This window comes from Anopheles stephensi, chromosome 2 (assembly GCF_013141755.1).
Source record: "Anopheles stephensi strain Indian chromosome 2, UCI_ANSTEP_V1.0, whole genome shotgun sequence".
Classification (NCBI taxonomy): domain Eukaryota; kingdom Metazoa; phylum Arthropoda; class Insecta; order Diptera; family Culicidae; genus Anopheles; species Anopheles stephensi.
The window spans coordinates 6,063,282-6,081,082 of NC_050202.1; the positions used below are offsets into that span (position 1 = coordinate 6,063,282).

The 17,801-nt window shown below is 47.0% G+C and overlaps 1 long non-coding RNA gene across 1 annotated transcript; it reads left to right on the plus strand.

Annotated features, from left to right (window-relative positions):
- The first annotated feature begins 286 nt into the window (after positions 1 to 286).
- On the plus strand, positions 287 to 1,922 carry LOC118508244. The gene is made up of 3 exons (XR_004905772.1): positions 287 to 872; positions 1,411 to 1,678; positions 1,827 to 1,922. It is a non-coding gene; the product is annotated as an uncharacterized LOC118508244 (long non-coding RNA).
- The last annotated feature ends 15,879 nt before the right edge of the window (positions 1,923 to 17,801 follow it).

The window sequence follows — 17,801 nt, forward strand, 5'->3', positions numbered from 1 at the left end:
GAACGCTCACCAAAAAGGCTCTTAATTCCCAGCGCGAAAACGCTGCTGGCCCCCCCATGGCCAGCGCAGGCCTGTGCTGTGGTCCTGTTTTCCCCGTCGTGGGATCAGGGTTGTTGGCAAGCTTTGGTGTTGTCGATTTTTTTTCAAGTCCGTCTGCTCTCCGTGACCGTTGTTTGCCCTTTTGGAAGCAAGTATCAACCATAATCCGTAACAATTATCCAAACCCAACGCAACGGGACGGATCGGTAACAAACCAAATCCGCTCATCCCCGGAATGAAAAATCCGAACCACTGCCATTGTTCGATTTGCTGCACCGGGTACATTGGCACGGCAACAGTAACACATGTAATCTTCGGGTACATCGGGTGTGCACAGTTTCAGCTCGATGTTATTTTTAATTTCCTTTCCATTTCTGGAGCGCCCAAAAGTCCAAACAGGCCCAACAGGGACTCTCATTCTTACGTTCGATTTTACCTTTTTTTATTCTAGCAGCTTACAGCACCGTGCCCACACGGGAGCCTTGTGTTTTTGTGCTGCTGCCGTTCTGCAGCGTGTTGATCCCTTTGAACTGCCACCAGAACCATCCATTGACGGCTGCAAAATGGCTGCAGTCGGAGGCGGATTAGAACGGAACGAAACGATTGGAAATGGGTGAAGGAAGACAAAAAAAAAAACAAAAATAAATCTACGCCCGGAAACTGCAGCACTCTCGGTTGCACCGAGGTTGCAACCGATGCATGAATGGGGCAAAATCCGTATTGCTGCCAACACGTAAGAAGAAACATGCTGTGCAGCTTCGTTCGTGCTTTTTTTATGTGGCATTCGTTTTCACAACATCATTGTGTCGGTGTACTCAATTAAACAGAAGCTGGTAAGCATTGTTAAGACTTCTTACATCACTTGGCCGTTTGTGTTTTGTTGTGCGAGGAATTTAAGGACGGAGGGGCTTGAAGTGGTACCGGACATTCAAAGAGCTGAGAGCTGCCAACAGGGTTTTAATTTGCTTCTAAAGCTATTATTACAACGTAAATTTAGTACAGTGTTGAACACTTCTATTTATAATGTACATTCGCTACGAATGTAACACTAAAATATCTGCCAAAATATTATTCAGGTGTTTCTACATGGATAAGAATTCAATCTTGAGCTATAAACTAGTCTCTTAGTCAACTAACCTGATATGTCAAATCGCCTGCATTTCTCCACGAAATAGTCGTAGTCGTATCAACAAGATTGGAACCTTTATTTAAAATTAAATTAAGTTAAATTAACTGCCCTTTAATTGAAATCCTAGGTTTCAGTTTACACACCACACAAAAAGAGACGACCGGTTGAGATGCATTTTCCATTTTGTCTGATTAAATGCGATTAACTAATTCTGCTTCCACAAAAAAAAACCTCCAACTCAGCTTCACCGAACCGAACGCCGACAATCAAACACTTCCATCGGTGATAGGAAATTCTTCGAATGACAACCTTCACCGACACCGTGTGTTTTCCCCGGCCTGCAAGGGATCGATTTCTTTCGACACTCTTTCGGACGGGTGTGCGAGCGCACACACGTTGGCACCCGGAGCTGTCTCGCTAGTATAGCTGACCACTAATGTAATCATTTCCCATAAATTAATGCCTTCACCGAAAGGTGTAAGCCACCACCGGGAGCGATCCACAGTGGAGGTATGTAAGAACCGCCCCTTCGGACGCGGGAGTCAAGCGGTGCAAGCCGCCCCGTCGCACCACAGTGCAGTATCAATTACATTTCTAACAAATGATATTAACTTTTTCCTTCTTCTGCGCCGTTATCGGATGGGCTGCATCGCCGCAGCATCCACCAGGCTTACGCTGTCGCCCATTCGCAGGCCGGCACCGGTTCCGATGAATTGGAAGTTCCGCGGTCACCCTTCGGACCAAGCCGGGCGACACAAATCTAGATCGCCCACGAACTCTTCCGTGCCCTACGCAAAACGGATACTCTTACACGCGTCCCCTTTCAACCGAACCGAGCATCGACTTGGGGAGTCCCGCGCTCCAAGCTTTCACTCCGTAACCTCCCTCCGTACCGGCCCACCGCGTTGTAAGCGTTTTAAAAAATTTAATTTGTCGTTCTTCTGATCGTTTTCCTTTCAGGCAGGGGTTTAATGCTCGTCGCTAACGGGCACATATTATGTTTCACTTTCTTTGTTGGATGGTCGATGCCATCGGCGTCAAGGCAAATGAGTGTAATTGACCTTTCCCAACTTGATTTTTATGCTCGTGCTAGGGAGGGCCTTTGCTCCCTGATAGAGATTAAAGGAATTTTTTATTTTCTATTTAATAAAAACCATTATCCCTTCAATCAATCTCTATAAATAAAGCTACGTGATGTACAATCTTCGGGTTCGAATAAACTCACGCTTTAAAAACAAGGAAAACTGAACATTATCATCTCAGCGATAACTTTTATCCCTTTGTTGTAACAATCACGATAATGCTGTTTGCATCTCAGACACATTTTCAGTCTCAGTTGAAAACCAGAAAACAAAAAAGAGGACGACGTCAGAATTGGAAACCAGTACCAAGATGAATAGGGAGGCAAAATTGGAAAAAAAAGATTTGCACACTCGTTAGGAAAATAAAGAACAAAAAGGCGCCTGGACAAAAAAAAATGGGAAGTATCACAGAATGGGCAGTCTCTGCTTTGGAAAACTCGATTACCGCATAATGCGAAAAGATGTCAGAAACTTTCCTCGGAAAATGCTTTTTCGTCGTTTGCGTTCGGTTGGCCACATTTGTCAACAGTACAGCAGGAAGTGGTCAATCTAAAACGGGAAACATTGCATTAGTTGAAAAGGACAATCGAGCTGTTAGAATATAAAGAACTAGGAAAATAGTATGATAAGCTCTTTACTATAAAATCATCTTACACAACAAAGTGCTCAAAAGTCTGTTTAATACACCTATTTTGCCCATAGTGTCGTCACTGTCACCCCCATCCACCAAATAAACTCCTGAAAGGACTCGCGAGTGCCCAATAAAACTTTGATTTCATGCCGGCCTCACCAGGATCCGTCCACCAACGGCAACGCAGTCGGACATTTCCGATTCTCACTGTCACCAAAAAGGATTTGTAATTTATGCAATCGCGAAGAAAAGTAATATTACAATCACTCGCGCTACTTGCTGCCACCGAAACAGAATAAATCAAAAGTGTCTAAAAGCTGGCGCTCGGTGCCTTAGACGACTGACGCGCGCTTTGACAGTGACATTTCATTATAAATTCTAAGACGCACGCCGTGAGGCACTTGCAATGACCACCACTGACTTGCCACTGTCCACTGGCATTTCCCGACTCCAAAGAACCCAAAACCCATTCCGCTACTTAAAGTTCTTACGCTTGCGTTCCACCCGTCCCGGGTATGTCCGCGCCAGAAAACGTTTTACTGTCGAAATCCTTCGCTTTTGTCGGGGTAATAAAATTTGTCCTTCAGCGTAATTTGCCGTTTTTGGGATGAAAGGAGACAGCAAGACAAAAAAAAAGACCCCGAAACAGATTATCTGCCCAACCCACCCAGTCCAATGGGCTGTGGGCGTAGGTTTTACATATACTGTGCACAAAAAAAAAAGGTCCCGATGACCGCAAACGGGTCGGCGCAGATGAAAGATATCCTTGAACGGTAAATGGGAATAACGTGGCGCGGCACAACAGCGGAGAGGAGATGAAGTAGAAGCCAAGCCATCGAAGACGCACCACATACTAGAGCTTAAGAAAAGTTCATTTGACTGTGGCTTAAGAAATGGGAAAGAAATGGGATCCTTTTCGACGATGCCATTACCTTGCGCACTTTATGGCCACTTGGACCGTTTTTTCTCCCTCTCTCTCTCTTCGTTTGCGTCCAGCTTGAGGGCTAAAGATGTCTCCGCACGATAACGAGGTAATAATGATAATGAATCTGTTAGCAGGGCAATTTGCAGTGCTCGCTTGTTTATGGCTTATCTGCACACCTTAAGAAGGTTCCGAGTGATAGGAAATCGATCGGAAGGTCGAGCAATCATATTGTCACTACGGCTGATGGGTATTGGATATCACCGGCTCTCCAGCTGTTCTGAGGCGATCCCTTCCAAACGAGCAGTAAATGTGCTTTTGTATATGACGTTGTGACACATTATGCGTATTTCCATAATTTCTTCATAAAAAAGAGCAGAATTATATTGCAGTCCTGTCAGCAGCACAACCGAGTGTCGGAATGCATTCAGAATTCCAGCACATCCCCCCAGCCGAAAGTATGCTGTCATCAAAATGCATTCAACCTCAACTGCACAATCTCCAACCAAGGAAGGCATTTTTACGACATGGGAGGAAAAACAATATTTCTTTTGCATACAACCGAAGCCGTTCCCGGGGCCCATCCCAAGCTACTACGCACGTCGGCCACTTTCGGGGACGGGAAAAACCCTCAGAAGACACCCAGACGACACTCCGGTCTATTCTTCTTCGTTCAACCCGGGCCCCCCCCAAAAAATACATCATCCGGGCATCCGGGCATCCGGGGTACGGCAAAAGATGACAGATAGCCAGATTCTGCAAAACGGCAAAAGAAGTCGTGAAAAATTTGCTTTATTAAAAAATAATATCACTCACACACAATAGGAAGGCCCGTCCAGTGAAAAAAAAAAGGGGAGAAAGACACAGAGATCCAGGAGGGTTGTTTGCAAACGGCCTTTTGCAAACACGGTCGAGATGGGATGGATCCTTGGCGAACGTCTATGGATTTCCATTTGGACATTCTTTGCTCTCCCAAACCCACCCCCCCCCCCCCACTCCCCGGCTCGAGCAGAAGCAAGTAGAAGACCGTCATTGTACCGAAATATGCGGCTGCGAATAAAAATCGGCTTCTCGGCTTCGGCACTAAACACAAAACGGTTGCGGTTTTGTGCCGTGGTTGATTTTTGCTACAGCACCACAATCAAACACCCGGCAAACGCAACACGCCATTTATCCCGGACGCTATACGCGCAACATTTCACAGTCTTCGCGGCGAATGACGCAGCCGGGCAGAAGAAGCCGCAGCCGGGAGTGGGTGGATAGTAGTAGCACCAGCAGCAGCCAAAGCCAGCGGCAGCTCGTTTACATATTATTAAACCGTTCGCAATGGTTGACGCTCTTTGCACTCGCTTTGTGCCGAGTCCTGTGCGCTGAGCTGTGCTGCCGTCTGGCCTTTCATAGATGCGCACGGGAGCAGCCGGTCGTGTTGTAAGTTTTCTTACGTGGGATGAGAAAATATTTGCTACATGAACCTATTATCCTGACCGAAGCGCGAAGCCTGAAGGCATTTTTGAAGTGATCTCCTTTTTGTTTGTGCAGCTTGGCCGTATAGGTGTTTCGTTTCCAACAGCCTTTCGACGTTGTTCATCTTGGAGCGAAGCTGCCACAAATCATTGAAGTTTGAGGTGCATGTCTGGCAGGACAGGGTTTCTCTCGGATGAATTCCGATAGGTTCGAGGTAGCTATAATTTATGAATTCTTGTACCAACCAGTACAACCAGTGAACTTCAAGGAACATGATTTTGAGTACAATTTTAAGGAAAAGAAAGACATTGGAGAGAGTTCTTACATATCTCAAGCGAGAAGCTATAACACTGAGTCTGTTAATAAAAAGCACAGGCCTACTCCTTCAAGAATCAGTCGCTGAACAGTGCAGATATTTAGTCTTCGTATGGTAGCACCGGGGATCAATTCGCATCCGGCCCTTCCTTCCGTAGCAAGGACTGCTTATTCGACTCCATGGTATAAACAAACAACCGTACACGAAGAGTCCTACAATGTCTACAAGAAAATGGAAGTAATAACTTTATCCGCCGTGAGTTCCAATTAGCTTACAGCAATACATTCTAACACCGGGCCCTTTTTTATAGCCCATGCATGTGATAATCAATATAAGAAAACGTTAAAACAATCAAACAACGAACTTAAACCAACAGTACTCACCTTCCTTAAAGTTCGGCCATTCATCTCCTGCTCGCGCACGCACACACTCGCCGCACTGCCACTGTAAATGAGCTGAAATGTAATAAAAAGCAATAAAAATGGCGTTAATTTTATGGACTGTTGAACACATAAGCGAGAGTATCCGTTTCCTTCCCGTAGTGCTGGTTTCAATTGAAGCTTCTCACATTTCTTTGCCCAAAATGGAGCTAATGTTGACAGTTGATAGATGTCTACAGGCCGGACTTATTCTTGTCTCCCCAGTTTGGTTCGCTAGCATTCTCGATCTGCTACGGAGGGAACCATTTTCGGAACCACCTCCTCCGAGGGCAGGCGCCCGTCTTCAGAATAGTACGCCCGTGCAAGAGGGCTCGTGATCAAGATCGTGATCGTGGTGCAGCTGGCTGGCTGGCTAAAGGTGCGTGATCACCGAAGCGATACGCACGCTCGTCACTCGGATGTACGTAATAATCATATTCCTACCTCAGAGGTAGAGTGGCCACACCATGCGTTGGCTTGCGTTTTGTTTCTCTTTGTTGCTGCGGAGGATTTCATTGGCTGCTAATTACCTGGACCGGGAATTAGCATAAAGAACTGACCATGTCCGTCCGGTGCGCGGTTGCTAGCGGCATCAAACCAGAACGAACGATGGGCGTGCATGTTTTGTGCTGCCTTGCCTTCCAACGACCCATCACCGAAAAATGGTTCACAAAATGGTTGATACATGGCCGACAACAAGATGTGGAGCTGAATTTCATTACCATTTTTGTTTATTAGCTTCATAATGAGGGAATCGTAAGCGAACGCAATATTCCACGCATGTGCCAATATTGAGCGGTTTAGTTGTTTCAGCCCATTATTGACTATATGAACGGAATATAGAAAAATAACTTAAGCGTTACCGGAGCTCAAATTTAAAAGAGTTCACACGGCCTGTAAACCTCATTTCCTTCTGCTACTTATTCACCTACTCACGCTATTTAAATAAGCCGTAATAATGTAATCAATTGCTTCATTCTCATTATTGTTTTCACAAATATTCTGTCATTTTTCAGAGACTCCTTCGCCTCTCTGCTGCCCTCTTCGGCGACAAACCTTTTCCTAGCCGTACGGTCAATTAGTAGCACAACGAGCTCGGGGACACCATTAATCAAGTCCTCTTCAAGAAAGGCTAGGAAAACCTCTGACACACACCGGTTGACCAACGACCAACACACCATTCAGCCTCTGATCCTATCACGCTTTTCGGTCAACTTCAATCGAAGTGCTCTCATAATAGCGAGTCATTTCCTCCAACAATGCGTGCTACCAGCAACCGCGCGTATGTGTGTGTGGGGTTTTCTGGAAGACCGTCTTCCAAAAAAAACTCAACCTCCACAATACCCAAGACGCTGAAACCCTTTTTTCCCCTGCTGGACGTTTGGAAAACATTAATCACCTGCTATTTCCGTCGACACAGGTGCTGCCGTTCGTTCTGACGCGGTAGCGTCTTATTGTAAATAAAAAGTTATAAAAAGAGAGTTAGAGGAGAGAAGTAAGAAAAAACTTTCACACTCAATTAAAACATGAATAATGATAATTACCAGCGAGCCAGCCATCCAGCCAGGGTTGTGTGCTGCTTAGAATATGTTCGAGTCATCTCACACGACTAGGGGACGCTCGGTCTGACGCGGATCTCTCATCTCTTATGGCGCGGAAGGATGCGTTCAAAGATCAGACAACTTCTGTTTCCACTTCACTTTATTATCCCAGTGTCCACCACACACCACGCATCCAGGACTGAGGACCTCCGCCACGACGAGAACAAAGGCACACATTGCATACGCTGTTCGACACATGCAAGATTGTCCAGTGTGTCCTTTTTGACGGTCTGGAGCGAATCGCTCACTTTCCATTTTTCGCCTTCGGAACCTTACCATTATTTACACACGCAGTCGGTCGGCAGAAGTGCGGCATCCTTTTGACTTTCTTGTCCACGGGACCTTGGTAATGAGAGGAGATCAATTTTCGAGACCGCCAGCAGGCGCAAGAGGACTAGAGTTTTGTTTCAAAATTGCGTGTGGGCGATAAGGGGAAAGTCAATTTTCTTTTAAAGTGATCCTTATTGGCAGACGTTGGAAAAGGGTCTTCCCAATCGCCTGATGTTCATAGACTTCAAGGCTTGGTTTTTCTAATATTTAAGAGAATTCTTCAGAAATCCCAATATCGTAAGGACTAGCAGAAAAGAATGAAGGCCAGTCATTTTCAAGACTCTAATAGTTTAAAAATACTTGAAAGCTTACAACACGCAAAGTCCACTGACGAATGCTCTTGCAATCTTGAATTCTACCTCCTTCGCCTCCAAATGCGATAAATCAAATATCTATGCGATTTATCTTCCATTCAACGTTGGCCACACGTCGGAGACCGGGCGCGATACCTACCGCGAAGCTCTCAGCTAACCGTAATGCAGTCAACAATGTCAACACACACGATTCGCTACAAAATTGTTTCCTTCCTTTATCTCCCCCGGCCAGCAACGAAAACGGGGCATAAACATGAGTCGATGGTTGGCGGCATGCCCAAAAACCTCACCGCAAATGGTGAGAATCGGATTGTTAGCTGTACAAATATGGTACCGCCACCGGTGCTGTGCCGAAGGTGGACGACACATTCTCCGGCCCCACAGCTTCCTGGAGCGTGGAGGTGTCCGAAAGGAAATTATTTCAATCCCGGATGCAACGCTTTTTGGGCTGTGTGATCTTGGGAAGAGCGAGGGGGCAGGAAAAACACTCACAAAGCACATACCATCGATCGGGTAGAAGGACACCCGCTGCACAGAACCGGTGCCTCTGTGCCTACCGGGCACAAAACACTGGTAGTCGGCCTGTTTGTACAATTTCACGCCCGTGGTGAGCATAAAGAATGGAGGAAATCATCTTGACGCTTCTCAGCCACACCACCACCACCACCACTGGGCAAGATCCGCTTCCTCGGCTCCGAAATTCATCCCCTGCTCTAATCGATTCGCCGGGAGCTGAGTGACGCGCTGACGGCAGCACAAGATAGTGTATGCTGGCCCGTTGATGAAATCGACCTGAGATTTTGAGGTTGAACAGAGCGAGCAAACGAAACGAACCAAGACGCGATCTTCAAAGGCCAAAGCGATTCGAATGGCTGAACGTCTCGGCGATCGGAACTCACACAAAAACGCTCCCTCGATGCGCTCCGGAATGGGAAGATTCTGAACTCTTCCCAACAAACTACGGCCCGATGTGGATGGGATGGGATGGGATGTGTGGAGAGCGGGAGGCAGGGTTTAGCTCAAGTGTAAATCGATCGAATCCAATACAATAAATTAGCATCAAAGGTATCCGCCACACAGAGCGCGATCGGGCGACTGTCTTCCCACTGCTTCTTCTGCCTTGTCAAGTGAGCCTCCGTTTTCGCTTCTTTATGCGCGACCGATCCCCGTGCTGGAACTGCCTCGCTGGGAGGGATTTTGACGAGCTCCACTTGCATGTTCTGCGCGGACGGAACACTCTGCCGGTACAGACCGACAGACGGGGGAAGTGTGTAAAGTGGCGAATTGATCGCCACAAGACAAGTCCGTAAAGTGGAATGAGCTGCTAAACGAAGTCTCACTAGAACACAGAAAAAAAAAACACACATGGAAACTCAACGGCAAGAAATAAGACAGCAACAAACGACAGCCGCTGCTACTTCTGCTGCTGATGCTGGACACGGAAGCACTTGAAGTGCGCAATGATGCTTTCATCGCCGCGAACCGACCGCAACCGCACTACAGACGCTACGACGACGGCTCCTTCGGGAGGCCCTTATAACTACAGCTCATTCCTGCACCGCGCTACTTACTACCCGCCAGTCCAGGTCCGCACGCGGGATTGCTGAGAATACCGTCGGACAAACTTATCCATTACACAGACCTTGGCATTGATTATTCGTTTGTGCCCTTTCGTGGCACGGCTCTGCTGCAATCGTCTTCTCGTTGAGCACACCGTCTGGGTTGATCTCGCTTTTGTTTATCCGCTTTCCGCTGCTGGGAGGATTTTTACCCGCTCCTCCTTATCCACCTCCCTTTCCAACTTGTTGTATTCGCTTAATTTAACCATGCCCCACACCGCTAGCACGGTGGTCACTGCTCAAGATTTCTTCGGAACAGTTCTCGTCGCGGATTCGGGGTTGTCTGCTGCTGCTGCTGCTTAGACCCACGCAAGCCTCTTGGCAGCGACAGGACAACGCTGAGGCAACAGCAAACGGAGCAATTCCAGGAAGATGTTTTATGTGTTTACAAACTGTCGATTAATTGATTTCATTATATCATTGCCGGCGGTGTGTTGTCCCGCTTCTTCCACGCTTCCCGGTGTCTGTGGAGCACTCGGCGTCGAACGGTTTCGGGTTCACCGTTTTCCTCACGCTTGCAGGGACACTGTACCAAGGGGGAAAACTTTTCTCTCGATTCCCACCCGGGCGGGCGGACTGGGTTTGATGAATGTTTTTGCCTTAATCGAGTTTTTTGCGAATTATTTTGGAGGAAATAAACGAAACTGAGAAAAAGAAACATACGCGCACTCGCGGAGTGAAAGAAGACGCAATGTCGCAGCAGGCGGTGGTTTACGGCATGGTTTAGTTCTCCGTTGATTGTTTACGGTCGCATACTGATTGGCGTGCGATTCCAATTGAACATGGACGATGTTTTTGAGGTTAGGTATTTTATTTTATTCAATTTTAAAAACATGCTCTTGTTGATGACTTCTTCCTTAATTCCATTTGATTAGCCTGTTTCTCTAGAAGCCTGCTCAGGAAATCTGTTTTCCCTGGAATCGTTTGATCTTTCTTTTACTAATATTTTGGGAACATTGCTAATGCTACTCCTTCATAGAAATACGCCACGCGACGAAAATTAAACGTGAAAGCAGCTTAAATTCATTTAGCTTCTCCACAAACACCGCTTCCTACATGTACTGGCATGTATGGCCGGGTAAAGCCTCTCTCTCGCTTATCAGGTGTTTTAATGAAGCGTAAATTTAATACACTTCACATACGTACACCAGAGCTTACGCTAAACACCTTTCAACCTTCAACGCCCCGTTTTAATGGATTCTGAATACGGACGATAAAGCTCCGAAAATCAGCGCCTCTACACCCGGGCACCATCAGCACCTGGATTTATTCATATTTCCTTCCGGAATCCGGGTGCAGCACAAGTAAAGCTGTTCCGGAATGCCGGTACGAAGGCAGCCAAGACACGTCAAACCTGTAAGCACCCAAAAACGAAACAACACGCCCCGACACACGACAACGTCGTCGACGACGACAACCACGAATCCTCAGCATTCCTTTGCACCATTCAGGCGCTCACGTTTGTGCCGCTCGCATCCGCCCGCCGCCACCAACTTCGAGCTAAAGGAAGGGATTAAGGAATCTTTTCTTCAAATTTACATGCAGCTCCCACCGGCAGTGCTTTGTGGGCGACCCAGAACCCCGCCGGCCAACCTCGGGCGGAAGGATGAGGTCCCCGTTTCCCTCACAACACAGAACCCGGAGAGGTTCACTGAATGCCTTTGTGATCTTTTGATTTGCCGAGCTCGGTGTGTCGTGTTTTTCATTCCCGAAAAACCCAACCCAACACGGTGGTTGCCAAGGCTACCGACCGAAGAAAAAGGGCCACCACCAATTCTTCTAGGTTGTGACCAGTTGTAAAGCTGCCAAAACGGGCAACCGTTTTGCGGAAGATTGTGGCTCGCATCTTCGCACCGTGTCCCAGGGATTGCTTCCTTTTCTTCGGTAAGGCACCGCTTTGAATGTTTGGGCACAGAGTAAACGAATGGAAAAATTGGATTTTACAGCCTGCAGCAAGTTGACAAAAGACGCTGACGGGAAGTGACAGCAAAAGAGGCTGAGAAGCGGCATGAACCGACCGGGCCGCTACTTTCCGGTGGATCATAACACAAACCCATGAAGCCCATAATATTTACCACACATCTTTTCCTGTTTATTGTCGCTTCTGGCACACATATAAAGTTTTCCCTTTTTTTCCTCTCCATTGTTGCTATTATTCACTTTATTGGAACCGTTTACCGTCCGGGACCGTCGTCCGGGGTTGGGGTGGAGGGTGCGTGCAGAATAAAACGGACCGCCGCCCATCACCGCGTGTCGGTTTTATTTTGTCGCTCGCCGTGAACTGCGTCGAGAGCATGAGCCTCCCGGTGGACAATATTTTGACAGGCCCGCCCGATTCGAGCACCCGGTTCCGGTATGATGAAATCAATTCGAGACGTAATGATCCGTACCGGCGAAGGTGATAAAAGTTTACAAGATTTGCCGTTTCCGGCCACCAGACCCGGGCCAGGTGGAAGCGAGAAATCAACCAGTTGGACGTGAGGTTTCCCGTGCGGTTTCCAGCAACCGTAACGTAATTATCCAATTTAGGTTCCATTCAGCCGTAGTCTCAGGCCGACGGGAGCTCTCCAGGACTTCTGGATCGCAAAGGTACGAAGCGGGATTCCGTCCTTGGGCGAAGTCACAAAAATGCTACCGTATTGAGCCAATAAAAAGGCAAACATTATTATCGGCAAACATCCATAAGTCGGTAGAAACCAACGATGAAAACTTCTTTTTGATAGCCAAAACCAATAGCACGCTCTAGCTTCCGGGAACCGACTATGATAAACCGCTTCTAATAACGCTTTTAATATATTCTTTTCAAATAAATATTCCACAGCACCCAAAACAAATGTTGCTAAACAAAGAACGAATATTTCATCGTTTGCCCATGGTAGCGCAGCGTGCGTGCAGACCCTCTAACTTCAAAGCGGTTCTTCAGAAGTTCAAAAGATTTCCATTCCAACTGAGCAAACAGCAACCCAACAACGGTGAACAGAATAGTCTCAAAATTAGTCTCACCGTCGACGACGGCCGGGAAATTTGTTTCACCCCATACATATTCGCCCTTTACGATCATCACCCGTCCCCGTTGCACGTGGGATCGGATGGTGAGGGAAGGATCGCTTCAAAAGTAGCTACCTTCCCCCTCAACAAAGCACGGACTGCATTCAACAAGTTGAGCGATCGTTAAAGAGACCCTTTTTGCCCGGCAGGGCCGCCGCACGAGAAACACGAGAAACTCCCGAAAAAGGCGACACGGAATTTAATATCGAAATTATTCAATTTCATTCCCGAACCGGTGCTCAATGAGGTGGCCACCTGAAAGAGCCGCCGGTGTTGATATGAGGTCCAAAAGGTCCGCGTGGGGGGGATCTATTGGAGAGCGACGATGAGAACTCTTGTCCCGTGCACCGTATCGCGACGAGACCTGTTTCACAATTATTTAATCTAGGATCAGTCATTAATAGTGTATTTTGGGGGGGGGGGGGAGAATATGGAGAAGAAGATTATACATTCCGGGAGGTCCGCACGACCCTGACGGCTGCCCCGTTCGCTGGAACCGGTTGCGCGCTGCCAGTTTCGTTTACCCAAAGTCCCGTGCTACCCGTGCTACCGGTTGGTTATTTTTCATACTGGCTGTTTCCCGAAACACCCTTCGACAGACTGTGCCCTTGGCCGGTATCCACAGCTTCCCTCCAGACGTATCAAAGGAAAATGGTAAACACATCGCGGCTGATAGATGATTCCACTTAGCCTAAGCGGCGAAGGTGTGACCGATCGGATCCGATGAAAACGGAGAAACTGTTCCGTCCGTCGGTCCCGGGGTAGGTGACGATGGCGATGTGTAACTGGATAATGTCGATGGCGTTCGGTTCGGTAGGTGATACGTGCACACGGTCCGCTTTCTCACTCGCTAGCTGGCTTTGTGACTCGCGGGACATAATCATATTTATGACGGATTGACCGACGGCTAAGCGATGAAAGCCGGTAATGATTCATATTATTAAATGGAAATCGATGATATATGAAAGAATGCGTCGGGCTGGGTTGTTTGCAGAAATTCGGAAAGCTGGTGAAATATGATAACACACAAGAGGCGGTATATGGCAGAGGAAATGAACAGAAGAAAGAAGAACTTTAAGTAAAGTTAATTCCTAATGAAAACTTAATATTCAAAATTAAAAATAAAAATAGTAAAGTCTATAAACATTTGGATAAATTTATAACATAAATAGCTATGACAGGATCCATCAGCAGGTCACTGCTGATCCCGAACTTTTTTCTCCTTTGGTTTCGGCCACCATTTCTGGCTTCCCTTGACTTGCTTTAGTCATTATCCCCTGGTTAGCAGGTTAGCGTACGGCAAGGCGATCTGGATGGGATTTGATCCGGAGTCCTAGAGACCGACACCGTTATCGCCTAGGCCACGGTTATATAATCAAGAATCCAATCCACGAGGGTGGCCTCTGCATGATCATTTTCTTTATTCACATCGTTGTTGGTAAGCCGCCTTACACAATTAAGTCTTTGGAGCATCCTAACACGTCGAAAGACCAATTTTGCTTCCAATCTCTTCTTGGGTTTCGTAGTGGCAAGCTATTGGGTTGCTCATCCCAATTTCTATGAAGAACTTTTTATAACACACCTGATTGAAGCCTCTGAGAAGCCTCTGACTACATTATGTCAAAGAAAACCAGACGTTGGCTGATTAGAAAATAAATGCTAAAAAGTGAGAAAATAGCGTTGAATTGCGCATAATGAGAGTCATGATCTAGAGCACCTCCAAGTTCACCTCACACTCAACGTTGAACTAAGGGTAAGGACCTAGTCAACTTTAAGATTGAAGTCTTCTAGCACCAAACGGCTAGATGTCTATATCATGTAGGGAACACATCTTATAATTCTAATCTTTTTAACCAGACAAGATCACTTTTGAATGAAACCCAAGCGTAGATCCTCTAATCTCGACATGCGTGCTACTGTGTGTCACCAACCAAATGGCAAACGCTTCCATTTCCGTTCAATACCAACCGTCTGTGATGTGATTAACAGAAAGCTTTTCCGTGTCCCTTAGCGTAAAACAAAACCCGAACAAGATTAAGCGGCAGAATGGCAAAAAGCGGATCAGGAAAACCGGTCACTTCATTATTTTGTCGTCCCTGCTGCGGAACACAAAACGGAAGAGTATGCTAAGCCACTTTAGCTGAACATTTCCATGTCGAACAATCGCAACGAAACCCGAACCCGGTATTGTTGCCAGCGTACCTGCGCTTGTCAAACCTGGCAGGACATTTGGGACATCGTTCGTCCGGCGCATTTACCTGGTTCATTCCGGGAACATCCGCCAGCCGCAGGATCCGCAGGCAAGGAAGCTAACCTGCCGGGGTTTTTGTGTTCGCCTTCCTAATTTGCTCATTAAGAAAGGATTTAGGAGCTCAACACAGCACCCACTCATCATAAATCCTGTTACTGCACGGTGACTTACTTCCGGCAAACAGCCGGAGGGGTAAGCAAGTTTCCGGTGTCGTCCTTCGGTACGGGTCTACAAATCAGTCGATGAATGAGGAGCATATTTTGCGTTCATAAATCTCTTCCCCGCTAAGTGCTCAGTGTGCGGCGGATACTTTGAGCTGAAGAATTTATGTAAATCTGCAACCGGTACGAGCTTAATGTTTCCCCGGACGCAGGACAAGCACGGCGGACGACCAGGGAACGAAGAAAATTAAGCGAAACAAAAGCTTCAAGAACAATCACAGACACTCTCGATTTTCGGGCTCACTCGTCGACTGCATCAGCGAGAATCAACAGGTTCTTAGCTTCTTTGGTCGTCTGAAAGCTTCCGTGCTTTCACCGTGCTCCAAGAAGTTATGCATATTGATACGAACTTTGCAGACTCCGGTTTCCTCGGACGGTCGGTCGGAAGGAAAAGACGAATAGTTGCACCCTTCCACGAGCACGGCACTCGGGAGGGCGCGAGTGATGCTGGCAGCAGACCAAACCGTTTTTCGGAAGGAGTTTGAATAACAAATTAGACTGAATCAATATTTAATTTGTTAAATAATTCAAATTTTCACGTTCGACAAAGCACTCCCCGCGAGGAGCGTAGCGGAAGCTGTTCCGGAAAAGTTCCAAACTTCCCAAAAACCTTTCCCAGCGAATCCCGGCGCCTGGCACCATGAATACCATTTAGGACACTTGTTTGATTTTTGCGGCGAAACTTTTCCATCGACACTCTCTCAATCTACCCCGGGGGTGACTTTGCAATCCCGCCGGGGGCTCGAAAGTCCAGAAGCACCAGACCCAGCACAGAGGGACGAGAGGGCGTCCATCAAAATAATGGTGCAAAGGCGACGGCGTGGATGATGATGATGATGGTGGTGATGACGATAATAATAGGGTTACACTATTTACATAAATATTTTCTATTTGAATTATTCATAGCATACCGGTGTCGTTGTCGGGTTTCGGTCTTTCTTCGCAAACAGCTGTTTTTGGAGTGTACCGGTATCTGCAAATCGATGCCGTACAGCAGCATCAACGACACCTTCACCGTTGACCGCGTTCGGCAGGAGCAAACAGGTCTCTTTGATTTGGTGTCGAACTGGAGCTCGTTAAGTGCTATTATCTGTTTCATGCTTTTGTTTGCCGGTGGTCCAATAGATACGAATTCTTCAACCAGTGGAGGCGGTAGAACTGGGTAAAGATAAATAGAAGAACTTTTCTATTTGCCTGGTAGAGGTGGGGATGGGATGTCTTCGTCTTCGCCTTTCATTGAGTGTCTACAGAAAAGACTGGATAAATAGCAAATACTGATAAATTCGTAAATAGAAGCGTTGTTTGCGGTAGAATCACCTATTTAAGGAAGATTGTTTGTATAACTGACCTAGGAATGGAATGTCCCCAAATTGCTGACCCTGATTTCTAGCACAGTGACAGTGAAATAGGGACTCCAATTTTCTTCTTAGAGACTCCTCAATAAAATCTTTAATTAAAGCAATAAAAATATTTTCCCCCCCAAAGTCACATTTTTCTAACAGCCCCGCCCATCCGATCACGCTCGCAGAAGTTTAATGACATACACTTTACGATTGCAAAACATGTTATCTGTTAACGTTTAATTTGTTTGCTGATGGGTTCCCATTTATTACCTCTCGATCGTCTGGGCTGACCATTTCACACGATAAGAGAGCGCTGCTCAACCGATCGACGACCACGACGAGCCAGTGGTAGGGCGGAATCGAAATCTCAACTCCTTATAAACGGCTTCCCACGCGCAAAACCCGTCGCTAATGAGTTATGATTTGTATGATTGCACCGTTCGCACCACTATTACCATGCACTAGGTCTGGCTGGCCAGCAGTCCAACACACGGCATGATTCACCCTAACGCGGGTTGCAACCGTGCAGCGTTTATATTGCTGTCTTTATTTATTTCTTCCGTTTATTAGCACCCAATAAATCGTATCAACTAAAGGCGTTCGGTGTGTGGTTTGTCCCGTGCAAAATGGCGCTCGCCAGAAGTCTGGAGTCTGAAATTGTGCCCCCTGAAGGCGAAATTGGTGCGCACGGTCTTGGTGCAACGGGTGCTGGTCTCGTTTTTATCTCCCGCTGGATGCAAATGAACCCATTGGCGTCCTGGGTTGACTTGACTGCCCGCTTTTTCTAGCCCGTAGCGAAAACCGCTCACTAACACTTCGAGCAACGCGTTTAAACAGCTTGCACTGACAGCTAGTGAACGAGCGCGAACCACGAAGCGAGCGGGAGAGCGAGAGAATGCGAGAGCAGGAGCGAGCATACACACGTAATTGAACCGCATTAGTGCGTTAGTTTGCCATTCCTCGGGGCAATCCTTCGAACACGACACCGGGCATCTGGACTTCTAGGCGGCGATTACTACCGGGCGAACATGTGAGCATAAAATATTAACTTATTACACGCGCCACCACCACC